We start from the raw sequence: 20,499 nt of genomic DNA, 5'->3' as shown, positions 1-20,499 counted from the left end.
AGATTTAGAGGAAGCTTAACAGCCAGATTTTCAGAGTCTATTTCTCACAAGAAATACTCTGAGGTGTAACAAGATCTAAAAGAGTGACTCAAAATGCATTTATTTTTTATATTTGGGTAACAGAAGCATCAATTAATTTTCGCTACATTCTCTTCACATGTTTTATATAACTTTTCTTAATGGAAATACATTTTTTTCTCAGAAAACTTAATATATTATCATAGTGTCAATGAAAAATCTAAATTACAAACATGTTTATGGTGTTGTTCTTTGAAATAAATTAGTGTTCAAAGGTTTTTATTGCATTTTAGATGTCAGACTTGCTTATTGTTTGGTATCAACTTTGGTTAACAGTGGTCCTCTCACCTCCTGAGTCAGAGGCTTTGGATTTGAGTCTCTTCCAGAGCTTTGGGCACATAATCTAAGCTGACAGTCAGATTGTCAGGGGTGTCAGATTGTCAGGAGCAACATCTTTCAGGGCATCAAACTCAGGCCCCATCTGCTCTGTAAGGTTGCTGAAAAAGATCTTGTGAGATGTCTGTAAAGAATAAGGGAGGTGCCCTGGCCTGCGTTAATCCTAATCTTGGCAATATTTCCAGAGCAGTATCAATTTCTTTTCAACCTGCTTCCATGATCTGAGAGAGGACTCATCCATCACCTGCAGCTGTGCTTAAACAGAGTTAAATGCACCTCCATGTTCAAAGAGTGAGTAGTGTAATAGGGTCTCCAAAGTCATATCCTGAAAATGGGCTATAACCCTTAGACTTATTGTAAGTATTGTTTCTCCTCGCAACAGAACAACTTTTGGATGGCTTTTAGGATTTGTTGGTACCAGGCTGGTTCAATGTTATTAAGAAAAACTGACCCCATATATCAGTGTACAGTAACATCATAGTTTGCCCCAAGAGTGGAGCTCCTGCAAAATTAGTGTACTGTTTATGTTTATTTTTCACCCATTCTCATCATGTTTGCACTGTTTAGGTAAGTGCTCTACTTTGCAATCATTTCTACTCATGGAGTAACTTTTTTAGTTTAATGCCCAAAACAAGAAACCCAAAGTGATAAGAATAAAGGAATACACATGCTGTCAGCCTGATCTGCCGTTCAATGAGAGCATAGCTGATTTTTAACCCAAACCATCATACCTCCTCTTTTCCTCATGTCCCTTATAATCCACAGTCAATAACAACCTATCAATCTCACTTGATAACTTGAAAACTTCAATCCAATCACCTTCTATCTTTCCTGAATATAATTCTGCTTTGCATAATCACTGGATGTATCCTAAAACTTGAAGTTCAATTATCGTTCTGGTAATGCTGCACCATCCATCTCTAAAGTTCTTTGCTAAAGTGTGGTACCCAGATTTATTCACAGCACCCTGGTTGTGATCTGACTAGAGCTTTACTCAGATGTAGCAATTTGATTATTCACTGGACCTTGTGGGAGCATTTTAATGATCTAGTTACATGGACCTTGATGCTTTTGGACCTCTATTTCTCCCAACTTCTTTCCATAGATCATGCCCTGTGCAATCTCTGTGGTCAGTCAAACCCTTTTGCAACCCCAGGGACCTATCATACCAGTAGTCATTACTCAGTTAAATCAGAATTTTAAAAAATGTATTACTCCATTGTGATCAAAGCAAATGTAAAATGGCTAAATGTATAGGTAGAGCAAGAAGCTGAAGTTACAAAATAAAGTAATATAAACTGGAAATACAAGAATTAATTCCCAGGTATTTAATTTCAGGGTCACAATGCACAGACTTTTAAAGTAAAACTAACAAAAAATAGACAGCAGTATTGCTGAATTTTACTACTTTGCCACTGAATTTCCTCCCCCATATTTCATCATCATAAGAATAATGGAACAGGAATTGGCCGCTCAATTTTTTGAGCCAGTTTCACCAAACATTTTATGTGAGCTTAGAGTGATGTCCTATACTTGATGGTAGAATTAACTTGACATTAGTGGAATCATACTGCTTTATTTCACTAACTTTCCTTTATTGTTTGAAAGGCAATTTGTCTTCTCCTGAGTTTGTGGAAAACACTTATAAATGCATTCCAGACAGAAAGCCAACAAAAGCTGTTCAGAAATTTCAACATGGTTGATTCAGCTCTAAAACACTGACACTACCAAGTAATTAGATCATAGAACACACTACACGTAGACTGGTTGAGTGCAAGAGAAGATTCATGCAGAACAGACTTTTGCATACATCACTTGAGTAAAATAACTAGTTCAGTGTTGAAAGTTCCCTATAATCATGGTTCACATCTACCTTTGATTCACTTACCTGCCTTTGTCCCTGATCTGTTGCTGCCAGAGCAAACAAATTTATCAAGCTATCTGAACAAGCAACACACCATGAATTGTGGTGTCTACAGCCAAATGTGACCTATAATTACTGCTCATCACATTATAGTTGGGGGCAATGTACTGAGATTCATGTTAGTGTTTACAGCAAAAAAAAGTATCCATTCAAAAGTGCATATATCTGGAAATTCCATGGGAATGGGGAGGAGAAGTTGGAAAGAGGGGGGAAAAGAGAAGAAAAAGCAAGACTAACATTAGATGGACTTGTGGACGTGGAGGAAGAGAGGGTTGGATGCAAAAGGTAGGCAGGTCTATGGTCAGTAAATGGGGAAAGTGAGGGGGATAAAGAACTGGATCCGTAGGCCCTGAGGAAGGACGTAAAGGTATAAAATGTTCCCTCTCTCCTGGTTTGCTTCAGCAAAAGGAAAAGAATAGAGCAACAAACAATCTGCTGGAAGAACTCAGCCAGTCAAGCAGCATCTGTGGGAGGATTCTTTGTTAATTAACTGTATCTAGTTATTGTCCTGCTGTTAACAGCAAAATTAATGAAGTGTAGGTATGTAGCTCAAATTATTTAATTCCAAGCTGAAATATACCAGTATGATGCATTAGAAAGGTGACATTTGTAAAACAGCACTATCACAAACTTCAAGACAAATCTGTTGCATTGGAGAAGGTTCAACAAAGATAGACTTTTAAGCTCAAGGTAGATTGACAGAATTTTCATGACACTCCTCCACCATGTAAGCAGTTTCATTTACCCACTCTCTCTGCAGCCACAGCAGCCATAAGCAAGGGGGTGAAAGGTGACCAAGGGTCTACAGGAATGCAGAGATGAATATATAGTCGATCAGCATGATCTTAAGTGTTGGAGCTGACTTGAAGTGCTGAGTGTACTACCCCTGCCCCTAATTGTATGTGAGAGGAGAGTGAAGTATCACTGGGTGAGAACTGGAAGGGGGGAGCGGGATTCGTCGGGGAAGGGTTGCAATTAACCTGCTGGAGCATTTAATGAAGGAACAAATGTATTATAAAAGGTGGAGAACAAACTCGGAGGATTTTCACATTGAGAACATTTAAGATGTGGTATGGAGCTAAAAGAAGGGAGCAGGGTGACTGCGGACTTCTATTTGGTCAGAATCCAGTTCCCACCTTATGAATGACATTGCTACATCATTTCATCAAGTGCACGGGGTCTGGAGGTGGCATCACTACCTCTCCCTTACAAATGTTCAGATTTGGCTTCCAAGCTTCTTTGAGGGTGAGAATTCCATCTGGCCAAGGTAAACCTTAAGTACCCACTCTCAGCCCATCAGTTTTGAGTGAAATTTGAGAAAGAAAAGCATTTCCAAAACTAAATTAGTACTATCTCAACTTTGTGGTGCAAAATTAGCTTGAGCCCTCAAAGTGAGGCCCTGAACATTAATCGGGCCTCCCAAGACATTAACTTTGATAGAGACAACCACAAATGCTACCCTTAAAATTGGCTTCATCAAACCCCTTTTATATAAAACGTCATGTGTTCCATTTTGTCATTTTAAAAAGTTAGTAGCACTAGTTAAGAGGCTAATAAAAATGTGTACCATTGAAAGATTTAGAATTCTATTTACAATGAGATAGAAATTGGATCATGTTACCCTTTCTGGACAAGGGGGTGGAATGAATAAATATTGCTAATTTTAAGAACTAGTGTCCCCATCACACCAAGTCAGGGGCTCTGAAGACATCCAGGCTAGTTATCAGTTGGGCCTTTCCTGCTCAGGACTTTTCTGCAAGCTATTTTAAATATCACAATTTGTTCCTGTGGGATCAGGAGGAGCTGGATTCTTCCCCGATTCCATAACTGGCAATATATCTACCTTATTGGCTCTCCTGGGATTTTTTTTTGCTGATGTTGGCAAAACTAGTGGCCAGATGTGGCAATTTTTGTTTCAAAAGAGTGAGCAATTGGGGGAGAAACTGCTTGGCAGTGCGGTGGTGCAGCAGGTTGTTTCTGATTCTTGGTTCTAGCAACTTCGGTTCAATCCTGACTTCCGATGGTGTCTGTGTGGAATTTGCATGTTCTCCCTGTGACTGTGGATTTTCCCCAAGTGTTGATAGGTTAAATGGTTAGTGTACTTAGGATAGTTTAATGGCAAAGGAACCAAATGGGGAGTTGATAAGCATATGTGAGAGAGAAGAAATTGCAGAGAATAAAGAGAGGGGAAATGGGATGAATAGGATTGCTTTGCTGGAAGCTGGCCTGGACCCAATAGACTGAATGGTCTCTTTCTGCACTGTAATGGTGATGCCAGTTGCATGTCCATTTATTAAGGGCTAAGTGCCAATGTTCAATCCAACCTCAGGATCTTCTCTTAGGTGAACCTTGGTCTAAGCTTAGGCCAGAATAAAGGACTGATGAGTTATTGACTTTTCAAAATGTTATTGCAAGGAAGTAAAGCTAGTAAGAGGAATAATTTAACTGCAATTAAAAAAAAATCTTTTATGTAAGCTTTCAGAAAAATAAAAGCAGAATATAATTTCAGTTACAAATGAATGGATAACCTTTTGCACTTTGTAGCTTCAACATTATAATCAAATAAGAAGGAAAATGTCTGGAGTCGTAAAGCTTAGAAAACTGATTGTTTTGAAGGCAGGTAGTCATAATTTTGAAATTATACCCCAAGCTTGGCAAGCAGTCATTGCAATTACTCCTTCATTTTGAAAAGCTTCAGAAACTCTGACACTTAATAATAGAAATTTTAAATATCAAATGTACATGGCTTATAATTTGCAGCTTCAGTCTGTAGTACTGGACAGGGCTAAGAACTGCTGATGTGTTACAATTTTTAAATGGAAATTATATAACCTTGTGGCTTTTAATTTGTGACCCTTATGTGCTGAATTATTTAATGCAGCAGCATGTCACTACTTCTAGTTTCTTAAGAGTTTAGTGAAAGTGAGTGAATGTAATCAGCTAAAGTAAAGCCAGATTAATTTCCTAGTATTAAGTCATTCTGTGCCTAGGTACTCAGTGATAACAATAATTAGAGATCTGTATCATGCCTGAAATAATTGTCTACTTTGCCTTATTTTATTCCTAAATAGCTAAACCACTTTTTTAAACTTCTAATGCTCCCTCTTTAAATATTTCATTATCTCAGTTACTCAGATCAACTATTGCCATTTTTAAAGAAATTTTGATGTCAAACTTTGAATTTCCTGGACTCGAACAGAGAAAGCAATTTCTCCCCCATTCAGCTTTGCCTTTGTTAGCACACACCTGTCATTTGAATACGATGGTTGTACTTTTGAGAATTTGGGATATAAATTAATTGTGGATATGAAAATGCCAATCACCAGCTTGCTTTGCACTCTGGCCAATTTTCTTTTCTATAGAATTTCCTTCTCCTTCTTATGCTGCCTTTTCCCTTCCCTTTGCTAACTCATACACACGGCCATTCTCTATTTATTAGCAATAAAAACATAAAATGATAGAGATACTCAGCTGGTCAAGCAGCATCTGCAGGGAAAGAAACAGTTAATACGGGTTTGGGATGGTGTAGCATTAAGACACCAAAGGGAATATCTGTGACAGGGTGGAGATCAAGATTTTAGGTGACGCAATTGCCCTTGGTACCATTAAGAGGGCAATGAATCATTGGTGAGCTGCCTGGAGGAGTGTAAACAGAGGGAGTGAATGACAGCAATAGACAGGAGGGGGACAAAAGCTGATAATGAGATGCAGAACACAGCAGTTGCTAGATATCTGAAATCAAAGAGAATCTTGGAAGTACCCAGCAGATTGAGCAACATCTGTGAAGATTGAAATGGTGAGACAATGTTACAGGAGGATGAATTTACATCAGAACTGGCCATTTCTGACACAGGATCTGGTTATGTGAAATTGTTGAATTCAGTATTCAGTCCATGAACTGCAACATGCCTGGACAGCAGATGAGATGCTGTTCCTCAAGCTTACATTGGGCTGTGTTGGGATACTGTAGGAAACCAACCACAGAGTGGGAGTTGAATGGGGAATTAAAGTAACAGGCAATTGAAATCAGGGTCATCTCTACAGATTAGCTTTTAGTTTCTTCAGTGTAAAGGAGAATGCAGCTTATGCACTAAGTGTGGTACACTAGATTTGAAGAAGTGCAAATGAATTGCTGCTTTACCTGGAAAGAATGTTTGATTGCCTGGATGGTGGGCATGGAAGAGGTAGGACAGGTGTTCCATATTCAGTTGCATGGGAAAGATTCATGAGAAGGGCAATGGTTGGTAGAGATCTGAGGGCAAACCAGGGAGTCATTGAGTGAACAGTCCCTTTGGAAAGCTGAAAGTGGAAGGGAAGGGCCTTGGTTCAGACCTGGGTTCAATCATGACCTTGCGTAATCCTATCCTAACCACCTGTGCATGTTTTGTTGTAGTAATTCACTGGATTGGAAAGATTCAAAAGATTTATTTTCTACTTTAGTTAAATGGAGTAGCTAATTGCTTGAATAATATCTGAAGATTCTGCTTCCATTTTGCTTCAAGGAAGACCTTTCCAAGAACTTGCCACCCCTGAGAGAAAATATTTCACCTCATCAGTCTTAAGCCCCAAGTTCTAAATTCTCCCATAGAGGAAGCATTCTCTCCTCATCCATCCTGTAAAAACCTCTTGAGAGTATGTTTTGATCAGGTCCCCTCTATTTCTTATAAACTCCAGCAGATATATGGCTAACCTGTGCAAACTTTCCTCATCAGACAACCCACCCATTTCTGGTATTAATTTAGTAAACCTTCTCTGAACTACTAATATATTAACATCCTTCATTAAATGAGGTGACCAGTACCATACACAGTACTTCAAATGTGGTCTCATCAATGCCTCATATAACTGAAGCATAGCCTATGTATTCAATGTCACTTGCAATAAGTGATAACATTCTGTTAGCTTTCCTAATTCCTTGCTGTAGCCACATACTGGCCTGTTGCAAATCATGCACTGGAACACACAGATTGCTCTGTATCTCAGATACAAGCAATCTGTGTGGTGCCGGAGGACTGGAGGGTAGCTCATGTAGTTCCGTTGTTTAAAAAAGGATCTAAAAGTAAACCAGGTAATTACAGGCCAGTGAGCCTGACATCAGTAGTGGGTAAATTATTGGAAGGTGTTTTGAGAGATCGGATATATAAGTATTTGGATAGCCAAGGGCTGATTAGGAATAGTCAGCATGGCTTTGTGCATGGTAGATCGTGTTTAACGAATCTTGTAGAGTTTTTTTGAGGAGGTTACCAAGAAAGTAGATGAAGGAAAGGCTGTGGATGTTGTCTACGTGGACTTTAGTAAGGCCTTTGACAAGGTCCCACATGGGAGGTTAGTTCAGGAGGTTCAGACACTAGGTATCCATGGAAAGGTTGTAAACTGGATTTGAAATTGGCTTTGTGGGAGAAGACAGAGAGTGGTAGTGGATGATTGTTTCTCAGACTGGAGGCCTGTGACTAGTGGTGTGCCTCAGGGATCTGTGCTGGGGCCATTGTCGTTTGTTGTCTATATCAATGATCTAGATGATAATGTTGTAAATTGGATCAGCAAGTTTGCTGATGATACTAAGATTGGAGGCATTGTGGACAGCGAGGAAGGCTTTCAAAGCTTGCAGAGGCATCTGAACCAACTGGAAGAATGGGCCAGAAATTGGCAGATGGAATTTAATGCAGACAAGTGTGAGGTGCTGCATTTTGGAAGGACAAATCAAGGTTGGACATACACAGTAAATGGTAGGGCACTGAGGAGTGCGGAGGAACAAAGGGATCTGGGAGTTCAGATACATAATTCCCTGAAAGTGGCATCACAGGTAGACAGGGTTGTAAAGAAGGCATTTAGTATCCTGGCATTCTTAAATCAAAGTATTGAGTATAGGAGTTGGGATGTTATGGTGAGGTTGTATACGACATTGGTGAGGCCAAATTTGGAGTATTGTGTGCAGTTCTGGTCACCTAACTATAGGAAGGATATTTGTAAGATTGAAAGAATGCAGAGGAGATTTACTAGAATGTTGCCGGGTCTTCAGGAGTTGAGTTACAGGGAAAGAATGAACAGGTTAGGACTTCATTCCTTGGAGCGCAGAAGAATGAGGGGAGATTTGGTAGAGGTTTACAAAATTATGAGGGGTATAGACAGAGTTAATGCTAGTAGGCTCTTTCCACCTAGATTAGCGGAGATAAGTACGAGAGGACATGCCTTTAGGGTGAAAGGGGAAAGGTTTAGGGGGAACATTAGGGGGAACTTCTTCACTCAAAGAGTGGTGGGAATATGGAACGGGCTGCCATCTGATGTAGTAAATGCGGGCTCACTCTTGAGTTTTAAAAATAAATTGGATAGATACATGGACGGGAGAGGTCTGGAGGGTTATGGACTGGGTGCAGGTAAATGGGACTAGCGGAATACCATTTCGGCACAGACTAGAAGGGCCGGAAGGCCTGTTTTCTGTGCTGTAGTATTCTATGGTTCTATGGTTCAGAGCTCTACAATCGCTCACCATTTAGATAATGGGCGTTTTTTAGACTTTTCCTGCCAAAATGGACAATTTCCCACATTATACTACATTTGGCAGATCCTTGACCATTCATCTAACCTACCTATATCCTTATGTAGCCTACTAATGTCCTGTTCACAACGTACTCTCATACCTGTCCTTGGTAAATTCAGCAACCATGCTCTCAGTATATTCATTCAAGTCATGTATAGAAATTGTAATGTTGAGGCTCCAGCACTGCTCCCTGTGGCACACCACTTGTTACATCCTGCAGCCAGAAAAAAGACCCATTTACGCCTACTCTCTGGATTGCTGCCCCAACCTACACAGTTTCACATTTCCTGTGCTCCCCACTACAGAGAAATCAGCTACTGCCCCTTTCACCTTCCTGACTCTGAAGAGTGGTGCAAGTTCCAGGAAAGCAGCTGAATATTTCCTGCTTTTGCTGCGGGGACTACAAAGTGCTGGGCGATAATAAACCATGTTGCAGCAGTGGCAAGCCTTCTAGGGAGAAGAGTGACAGAACAGAACCCAAAAATTGGCTTTAGACCAAAAGATGTAGGAGCAGAATTAGGCCATTTGGCCCATTGAGTCTGCTCCACCATTCACTTTTGGCTGATTTTTTTTTCAACTCCATTTTCCCACCTTCTCCTCATAACTGCTAATCCCCTTACCAATCAAGAACTTTTCATCGGTCCTGATGCAGGGCCTCAACCCGAAATGTCGACAATCATCCCACAGATGCTGCTTGACCTGCTGAGTTCGTCCAGCAGATTGTTTGTTGCTCCAGATTCCAGCATCTGCAGTCCCTTGTGTCCCTAAGAACCTGTCAATCTCTGCCTTAAATACACCCAATGACTTGACCTCCACAGCCCTCTGGCAATGAATTCCACAGATTCACCACCCTCTTGCTGAAGAATTTCCTCCTCATCTGAGTTTTAAAGGCCCATCCCTTTATTCTGAAGCTGTCCCCTCAGATCCTAGACTCTCCAGCTAATGGAGAGTCTCCTACTCTTTATGTCCACTCTATCCAGGCCTTTTGATATCCGGTAGGTTTCAATGAGATCCCCCTTCCTCCTTCTATCAAGTATGGGCCCAGAGACATCAAACACTCCTCCTATGTCAGACCTTTCATTCCTGGGATCATTCTTGTGAACCTCCTTTGGACCATCTCCAGGGCCAGCACATCTTTCCTTCGATATGGGGCCCAAAATTGTACACAATATTCCAAATGCAGTCTGATCAATGCATTATAAAGCCTCAGCAGAACATCCTTGGTTTTATATTCTAGTCCTCTCGGAATGAATGCTAATATTGCATTTGCCTTCCTTACTACCGACACAACCTGTAAGTTAATCTTTAGGGAATTCTACACTTGGACTCCCAAGTTCCCTTGCACCTCTGATTTCTGAATTCTCTCCCCATTTAGGAAATAGTCTTCACCTTTATTCTTCCTACCAAAGTGCATAACCCCACACTGCCCCACATTATATTCTACCTGCCACTTCTTTGCCCGCTCCCCCAAACTGTCCAAGTCCTTCTGCAGATTTCCTGCCTCCATGACACAACCTGTCCCTTCACCTACCTTGTTGTCATCTGCAAACTTGTCCACAATGCCATCAGTTCTTTCATCCAGATCATAAATGTATAAAGTGAAAAGTTGCAGTCCCAACACTGACCCCTGCAGAACTCCACTAGTCACTGGCAGCCATCCTGAAAATGTCCCCTATATCCATACTGTCTGACTTCTGCCAGACAGCCAACTTTCTATCCATGCTAGTACTTTTCCTGTAATACCATGGGCTCTTACCATGTTTAGCAGCCTCATGTGCGGCACCTTGTCAAACACCTTCTGAAAATGCAAGTAAGTGACATCCATTAACTTTCCTTTATCTAACCTGCTTGTTACCTCGTCAAAGAATTCTAACAGATTTGTCAGGGAAGATCTCCTCGTAATGAAACTGTGCAGACTTCGCCCTGTATTTCTAAGTACTCTGAAATTTCATCTTTAATAATGGACTCTAAAATCTTGCCAACCACTGAGGTCAGGCTGTCACATTTACAATTTTACAGCCCTCTGGGACCCTCCCTGACTCTGATGATTTCTGAAAGATTACTACTAATGCCTCTGCAATCTCTTCAGCTGCCTCTTTCAGAACTCTGGGGTGTAGAGTCCATCTGGTCCAGGTGACTTATCCACCTTCAGGCCTTTCAGCTTTCCCAGCACCTTTTCTTTAGTAATGGCCACTACACTCAACTCTGCTCCTGACTCTCTTGAATTTCTGGCGTATTACTGGTGTCTTTCAATGTGAAGACTTTAACTCTTGTTATAGATTAGGTTACTATTGGTGAATATCCCTTTAAGACATAGCACAGTTGTGTGTGTGTGTGTGTGTTTGTGTGGCATAATTACGACAACAACAGGAGATAAGGATGTGATGACGTTTTTGGAGCAGTCAGAGAAGAAGGAGAGAGAGGGGAGAGAGAGACACTGTCTGCTGGTCTCTGTATCGATGGATGAAAAACAATAACTGTGTCTGTCACTACAATCCACGTATGGATTTTTGGAATAATCCAGTGGAGTCCACTTTGTTGTTAACCTGTAGAAGGAAACAGGTATTTGTGTGGATGGCCACGTCTCGAATGCCTTTCGGGGTGGCAGATACTTCGGAACAAAGGAATGGAGATCATCAGTGATTGAGGTGTCAAATGGGTTCCATCGTGGAACATTTGGATTTCGTAATTACTCTCTATTTTCTCTCTACATTTCCTCTTCAGTCAATGGTGGTTTTGCAGAAGCCTTTGCTCAAGTTTCGCCTTACGGCTTGCTGAACTGAACTTTGAGAACTATTCCTAGACTTGGAGTTTGGGAATTTGCCACACACACACTTCCAGTTTAGTTTTTGGGGTTAATGTTTAGGATCTAACATTTTTACTTCTAACATTCTAACATTTTTACTTTTATTTTTCTTATTATTGTAAGTAGTTATTAATAAAGTAGTTTTTAACACTGATACATGACTTGGTGTGATTCTTTTGTTGCTGGTACATGACACTCTCCTCTGGCCTCTTGCTTCTTGCCGGACATTGCTCAGCTGAGAGAGAGCCTTACAAAACTTTTTAAAATTGTTTGAAGATTTATTTCTTTGGTTAAGCCATTGGACAGGGAATATTATCTATGTTGTTATGATAACAAAGAAATGTGCAGGTATCATTTCACCAGTGGAAAATGACCCATTGTTTTCAAGATGTCTCCTATTGTTTTCATGAAACTACAAGCATAGCCTTTATCTCAATGTTCAATTATTAATGAATGCTTTAAGAGCCACCACTCTGCAGATGTATTTGATTCTTCAGAGTCCTCACGTAGGAAGGATTTATTTGTAGTTCTGGACTACACAAAGTTTATTGAAATCCAAGTGATAGTCCGTTTATTCATTTTTCCTGCTCAGATAAAAAATTTTGCTTTGAGGCAAATCAAAGTGACAGTGAAGTTTACAGTCTCCCTTCAAAATAAAACCCATTCACAGAAGAAGCTGCATCAAACTAGCTTTTGATTTAGTGTATTACTAGTTCATTGAGCAGTTGAACAGCTTTGTTGCACTGTGACAGTGCAGTTGTTCCAGAATAATGATTCTGAGGCTCAGGGAAAAGGTGTGGCATAATGTAGCTGGACATTGCAGAAACACTGATTTCAGATGAAATGATCATAGTAGACCGTTTGAGCAGCTTCAGACAGGAAGTAATTAGACTTAAACAAGTTTAAATATTGTAATGGAATGATTTATGCCAGTGACGGACAACAACTCCCACTCCTGGAAAAAGTTGCCATCAGGGAAATAGAAACTTCTGAATGATGTTCAGGGTTCATAATACTTGGAGTTATCACATTCTCCCTCTGACTGCATGGATTTCCTCTGGGTACTAAGCTTTCTTTCCACATCCTAAAGACATGCTGGTTTATAGATTAATTGGCCACTGTAATTGTCCCTAGTCTGCAGGTGGATGGTAGAATCTGGTAGGAGTTGTTGGGATTGTGAGGAGAATAAATTGAGATGAGTGTAGGATTAGTGTTAAAGGGTGCTCTATGGTCGGTGGAGATTTGATGGACCGACACGCCTGTTTCTATATCTCAATGTAACTGCACTGTGTAATGAATTGACCTGTACAATCGGTTTGTAAGACAAGCTTTTCACTGTACCTCGGTACAAGTGACAATAATAAACCAATACCAATACTGTATGTCCCTCTAATCCTCTGTCTCATCATCTTCATAAATACACATCACTCTAAAGGATTCAAAATATCAATCTGCAGACAATATCAATTGACTGTTTACCATAAACTACACTGCTTTACCTTTATGTACTTTGATTCAAAATGCATCCATTTTGAATAATGTAGCAACACACAATCCAGATGTAAAGACATTTTTATGCATGAAGTATGAGATGTGGTGGCATATTTATAAGGGCCTGTTTCTATGCTGTATGACTCTATGACAATGAGACAAAACCATTAAGGAGAGAGGATAGAAAGTGCTTCCTCATAGATAGGATGGCAGAAATATGGAATTCTTCCACAAAAAGCATTTACAGCTCAATTAATAATCTGTTATCCACTTGATTGATCATACTCACCAATGTTATTCATTCTTTGCATGTAGGTGGCACAGCAGCAAAATCAATGAGATATTATGGGGAAGGATGAACCTCCAGAAAAGGTTCTGTTAAGAAAAACAGCTTTGAATGAAATTATTGCCTCACATATATAAATATTTTTTAAAAAGTGAGGACTACATTTGTTCATTTCTTGGAGATTTTTAAGATTAATATTAAAAAGCTCCTTTACAATGTCCCTTAACAATAACCAACTGTGATCTCAGTGCAGCTATACAGAAGAAAGATCTACTGCCTCTTGGAGATTGTTGTTCAGTTGCCTGACCATGTCCATGTTTTACCAGTGGGCTGTACATTGTTTCAAGAAAAAATATTTGTGCACAGTGGGAGATACAGCATGACAAGCATCAAACACTATGGCATTTACACATCATCGTGGAAGAGGGTTACTGGTCTCTGCATTTGTCTCTGTCACCAGCTTCTCCTATAATCCTCTGTAAAACAAAAGTTCTTGTTATCTTTCCAAAAGTGCACAGATAATAGATGCCATGCAAGTAGATTGGGATGCAATTGTACAACCAATAGCTCCATTAATTCTAAACTTGGAAACAATTGAAGGAGCAATAAGATACAGTGCTGCCCAGTAAACTGTCCTCACACAGACCCTTAGCCATGATGAGAAACCATGAGGCAAGGAGGAAAACTGCTCTCCAAGTAACACAGAGTATAGAAGCCTAAGCAGCCACTACATATGGTGTTTGAAGTTGCAGAGCCATCTGCTTGAACAAGCAAATTGGATATTGAACCCTCTGGATCTTATCTGGCATTGACACTTAGCAAACATCCACCTCAATTCCTCCAATTAAAGATTGGATTCTGTGCGATAAGTGTACGTAATATGGGAGTCAATCATTGCATTATAAAACCTACATTTTATGGTTTTACATGTGAAAGGAGAACTCTTGATCTCTCAGTCTATATTGTCATGGCCCTTGCACTTTATTTGCCTACCTGCACTGCATTTTCCCTGTAACTGTAACACTATATTTTTTCCTCCTTTTGTATGACCTTGATTTACTTATGCATGGAATGATCTGTCTGAGTGGCATGCAGATAAAGGCTTTTCACTGTATCTCGGTACATGTGACAATAATAAACCAATTACCATTCCATTTAATGAAACTGCCAGTGTGGGAGAAAAACACAAAATAGTATTTTGAGGTTTAATTGATTTTTCACTCCTGACTGTGGGAGAAAGACAAAAGCAATCTAATTAAAACACCTTTCATACAATGCGTGTGCACGATAACCCCACTGGCATCACATTGTATGAAATGTGGAGTTTGACATACAAGCTGCTACTTTTCCATTTATTAGAAGTTTTTAACATGGTTTCAGAAGGAATTGGGATCTGAAGAAATAACAATAGAATGTAAAAGCGTTTCTTACAGGCAAAGGCAAGAGAATTATTATGGGAAATGGGTTGTGATAGAGGTATTAGAGAAATATGAAAAACATTATGATGCTGGAGGAACTCAGCAGGCCAGGCAGCATCCGTGGAGAAAAGCAGGCGGTCAACATTTCAGGTCAGGACCCTTCTTCAGGATTGAAGTTAGGAAAAGGGGAAGCCCAATATATAGGTGGGGGGGGGGGAAACAGAGCAGTGATAGGTGGACGAAAGAGGGGAGGTGGGGTGGGCACAAGGTGGTGATAGGTAGATGCAGATAAGAGATAGTGACAGGCAGGTGCGGGGGAGGAGGGGAGAGCAGATCCACTGGGGGATGGGCCAAAGGTAAGGAGAGAAAAAAAGGGTGGTGTAGAAAAAAAGAGAGGGAAGCTGGGAAAGGGAAGAAAAGAAGAGGCATGATTGGAGGGAGTGTGGAAGGGGGGAAGGGGTGTGGGGATTACTTAAAGTGGGAGAATTCAATGTTCATGCCATTAGGCTGCAAGGTTCCAAGATGGAAAATGAGGTGCTGTTCCTTCAGTTTGCGTTTGTAATTCTCCTGACAGTGGAGGAGGCTGAGGACTGACATATCTGTGATAGTGTGGGGGGAGCTGAAGTGAGTGGCAACAGGGAGATGCAGATCGCGGTTATGGACAAAGCGTGGGTGTTCTGTGAAACAGTCACCTAGTCTGTGTTTGGTCTCACTAATGTAGAGGACGCCACACTTGAGGCACCAAATGCAGCAGATGATACTAAGGGAGGTGCAGGTGAATCTCTGTCTCACCTGAAAGGACTGTTTGGGTCCCTGGATGAAGGTGGTGTAGGGGCAGGTGTTGCACCTATGGTGGGGACAGTGGAAAGTTTCTGGGGTGGGAGCAGGATGGGTGGGGTGAGGAGTGAACTAAGGAGTGGCAGAGAGAGTGGTCCCTGCGAAAGGCAGAAAGCTGTAGGGAGGGGAAGATATGCTTGGTAGTGGGGTCTCGTTGGAGATGGCGGAAGTGGTGGAGAATGTTGCGTTGGATACATAGGCTGGTGAGATGAAATCTGAGGACAAAGGGGACCCTATCCCTATTGGGTCTGGGAGGGGGTGAGAGAAGAAGTGCGGGAAATGGCAGAGATACGGGTGCGAGCTCTCTTGACCATAGTCGGGGGAAGCCACGGTTAGAAAAGAAGTTGGACATCTTGGATGTTCTGGAGTGGAAAGCCTCATCGTGGAAGCAGATGCGGCAGAGGCGGAGAAATTAAGAAAAAGGGATCATGTCCTTGCAAGAGACAGGGTGGGAGGAGCTGTAAGTGAGGTAGCTGTGGGCGTCAGTGGGTTTGTAGAAAATGTCAGTAGATAAGGAATCTCTGAGATTGAGATAGAATGATCGAGGAAGGAGAGAGAGATGTCAGAGATAGTCCAAGTGAATTGGAGAGCAGGGTGAATATTTGTGGCAAAATTTATTAAACTGTCAAGTTCCGCATGGGTACAAGAGGTGGCACCAATGTAGTCGTCGATATAGTGGAGAAAGAGTTGAGGAATGGGGCTGGACTAGGCTTGGAACAGAGATTGTTCAACATAGCCAACGAAGAGGTAGGCACAGCTGGGGCCCATGCGAGTGCCCATAGCTACGACCTTGTTCTGTAGAACGTGAGAGGAATCAAAAAAGTTCCTCGACTCCCTTGTTCACCATCCCCCCCCCCCCCCCCCCCATCCTGCTCCCACCCTGGGAACTTTCCACTGCCCCCACCATAGGTGCAACACCTGCCCCTACATCACGTCCGTCACCTCCATCCAGGGACCCAAACAGTCCTTTCTGGTGAGACAGAGATTCACCTGCACCTCCCTTAATATCATCTACTGCATTCAAGTGTGGCCTCCTCTACACTGGTGAGACCAAACACAGGTTAGGTGACTGTTTCGCAGACACCCATGCTCTGTCCGTAATCATGATCTGCATCACACCGTTGCCAGTCACTTCAACTCCCCCTCCCACACTATGAAAGATATGTTAGTCCTCGGCCTCCTCCACTGTCAGGAGAATTCCAAGTGCAAACTGGAGGAACAGCAGGAAAATGCAATGTCACTACTCAAGAAAGAAGCAGGGAATTATAAGCTAATTACCTTGGCATCACTAGGAAGAGAAATAACCTGTCTTGAGGGACATGATAACAAAATACTTAGAAAATCATAAAATGGCTAGATACAACCACCATGGATTTATGAAATGGATTTGTGTTTGGAATCTTTTGAGGTGTAAACAAACAAGATAGATAAAGCATGGTTTAATGTATTTTGTTTTCAGAAGGAAATTGACAAGGTTCCACATAAAATTAGAGATCATGGGATTAGGATATTGAAGTGGAGTCATAGAGTTGTACAGCACAGAAACAAACCCTTTGGCCTACCGCATCCATCCCATCTGTTTTGCTTATCTACACTAATCCCATTTGTCTGCATTAGGTCTGTATCTTTCTTTGCTTTGCCTGATCAAGTGTCTGTCTAAAAGTCTCTGAAATCTAATGATTGTATCTGCCTCCACCACTTCCTCTGGCAGGGTGTCCCAGATATCAACCTCTCTCCATGCAAAAACTTTCCCATCAGATCCCCTTTAAAACTCCTCCCATTCACCTTAATGCTATGCCCTCTTGTTTTTGATACTCCTACCATGGGAAAAAGAAACCAAGCCCAACCTATCCAATTTCTCTTTATAACTAAAGTCCTCAATCCAGGGAACATGCTGGTGACTCTTCTCTGCGGTGTATCAAAATGGATGGAGGATTGGTTAACAAATAAAAGATAAAAGGAAAATGTGTCTTTTTCAGATTGACAATATCTTTCCAGTGGTGTGCTGTACTCCTTAGATCTTAACTATTTCTAGGGTACATCAATGTATTGGATGAGAGTATCTAGTTATCATGTTTACTGAGGTGTGGGAATGTCCTATCAGATAATAAGTAGACTGGGCCTATATTCTCTTGAATTTGAAAGAATGGGAAATAATCTTATTAAAGCATTAAAATAAATTATTTGGTGTGAAGTTGACGTTTTCCCCTGGCAGGGCTCTCATGAACCTGCTTTCAGTGTCTCAAAATAAGGAGTCAGCCATTCAGGGCAGGGATTAGAAAAGAAAATCACCCAAAGGCAGTAAATGCTTAGAATTCTGTAAGGCTGTGGAGACTCAGTCTCTGATTATATTCAAGAGATCTATGAAGTTTTAGATATTAGAAGAACGGTGGTAATGCAGGAAAGTGGTGCTGTTGTAAAAGATAAATCATGACAGAGTAGGCACAGGAGGCTAAATGGCATACTCTAGCTTCTATTTCCGATGTTTTTATGTTCTTAAAAAAGCAATGAGGTGGACACAAAGATGTTAATTGATTGGGTGAGTAAGTGGCTTCATGTGGAGAAATGTAAAGTTATTCACTGTAAAATATTTTTAAAATGATTATAGAGTGGGGAATGTGCTATGACTATGCCTGATGTGCTAAGTGGCAGAACCATGAGTCTGGAACCTTCCTTGATCTCTGTCACAATGGTACAAAATATCTCAGCTAAAGATGTCTGATGCCTGGTTTGATAGAGACTAATTCACATAGTTCCGTAGTTTGTACATTTGGCCAATGCATATGAGAATGTTAAATGGCAAACCAAACACTGGGAGAGCTCAGTGGGTCAAGCAGCATCTGTGAAGACAAAAGGTGCAAGCTGACATTTTGGGTCGTGGCCCTGCATCAGGACTGAGAGGGAAGAGGAAAGATTGCCAGCTCATAGCAGTGTGAAGGGGGGTGGGACAGAGGCTGGTAGGTGATAGGTGGAACTGGATGGAGGGGCAATGATGGACAGATGGAATCAGGTGGGGGAGAAGGGATGGGACAGAGACTGGTAGGTGGAACCAGATGCTGCCTGGATTAGAGGGTATGAGCGATAAAAAGAGGTTGGACATACTTGGATTGTTTTCTCTGGTACGTTGGAGGCTGTGGGGAGACCCGATGGGAGTTTATAAAATTATGAGGGGCTGAGAGGCAAAGACAGGGTAGATGGTCAGAGTCTTTCTCCGGGGCCGGGGGGGTGGGGAGGGGGGGGGGGGATGTTGGAAGCAGATACCAAGAGTGATGTTTAAGAGGATTTTAGATAGGCACATGGATACGAAGGAATGGAGGGATATGGACCTTGTGCAGGCAAATGGGATTAGTTTAATTTGGCATCGTAATTTGGCACAGACATCGAGGGCTGAAGGGCCTGGTCCTGTGCTGTACTGTTCTGTGTTCTGCATGTTGTTATCTTTCCTGCCTCCACCATCACATCTGGCAGCTCACTCCGGATACCAACTACTCTGCGTGTGGAAAAATAGACAAGTTCTTCCAGCACTGTATTTGTTGTTCTGGCTTCTAGCATGTCTCAAGTCACGTCAGTTTCCAAACTGTGCCACTTAGGTGGCCTCTGCATGTGAGCTGGTAGTCTGCTCTGTTTGCAGGCAAAGGTGTCTGCTTGATTACTGCTTGTAATTTCATGTGAACATTATGAATACTGGCTCTTTGTATTACTGGCTGCTATCCTTGCATGTGCTGATTAAAGTTGTCTAACAATCCCTAACATGTGGATGAGCCATTTTACCATACTTGGACATAGCTGTGTGACTGAAGCTGGGAATCTGCCACCATTAAATTTGGAATTTGTGTGGCACTGCTCAGCACTAATCATCGGTATCCGTTACTTCTTAAAAATTACATAGTTAAATAAAATTGTTGTCATTTTTTGTACTTCTGATCAATGAATGCTTCTGATATTATTAACAGGAAGGTCCTGAGGTGAGACTTAGAATGATTTTCTTACACTATTATGAATTAATAACTACATTTCTTATGATATTCTATGTCATGATGGCAGTGAACGAAGTAAATCCTCCATGTCATTTATCCCAAATGCATCAATGTGATCCACTGTTTAAACAAAAACGTACTTTCTTAATTAGTAAAATAAAACCTTGGTTAAGTGCAATCTTTATAAATACTAGGTTTTAATAAAGTAATGATCAGTCCTGTATTGTTGGAGGAAAATGTTTACATTGCCAGTTCAGTTAAATAGCTAAAATTAATGACCTTTAGTAAAGCCTAGCAACAATGTTCAGAAGTATGGCCTTTGATGTAATACACATCATTAATATCCCCCAGACTGTTAAAGTAAATGAGTCTAAGAAATCAATATGTAAAAGTATCACACACATCTGCACAGTGCTTTCTTTACCAAAAAAAATTACTGCTGCAATAAAGTATCAAAAGACTACAAAAGACATTGAATGTTGGAAGTATTTAACTGACCTATGAAAGATTTTATATCAATGAAACATTAAATCGAAAATGTGTAGTCAATTGCTTCATAAAGTTGAGCATTTATTTTCTCCAAGGCTGCTACACTTCTTCCTACAAATCAGTAAATAGGTAACCAATTTGAGCAAAGCTTTAGACCAGTATGATGCATTAATTAATCTTTATCTTTTCTAGGTTAGGTTTTTGTGACAGACAGTCAAGGAGGAGGGAATGCCTTTTGTATTGGTCGTCAGAAGCCTCCTCTTTTCTTTGTAATGAAGAGAATTTTAATGGTAAGTTGAGTTAATATGTATGTTGCAAG

The 20,499-nt window shown here is 41.0% G+C and overlaps 1 protein-coding gene across 1 annotated transcript in view; it reads left to right on the top strand.

Moving 5' to 3' along the window:
• The window catches only part of ndst3 (N-deacetylase/N-sulfotransferase (heparan glucosaminyl) 3), a 505,714-nt gene that overhangs the window by 100,827 nt on the left and 384,388 nt on the right, over window positions 1–20,499 (top strand). The window contains exon 2 of the mRNA XM_052040680.1: window positions 20,373–20,470. The gene's annotated coding sequence lies outside the window, so the exon portion shown is untranslated. The remainder of the gene's footprint in view (window positions 1–20,372; window positions 20,471–20,499) is intronic.

The sequence above is a fragment of the Pristis pectinata genome, chromosome 2 (genome assembly GCF_009764475.1).
Source record: "Pristis pectinata isolate sPriPec2 chromosome 2, sPriPec2.1.pri, whole genome shotgun sequence".
Classification (NCBI taxonomy): Eukaryota; Metazoa; Chordata; class Chondrichthyes; order Rhinopristiformes; family Pristidae; genus Pristis; species Pristis pectinata.
This window is presented reverse-complemented; position numbering and strand designations above follow the sequence as displayed.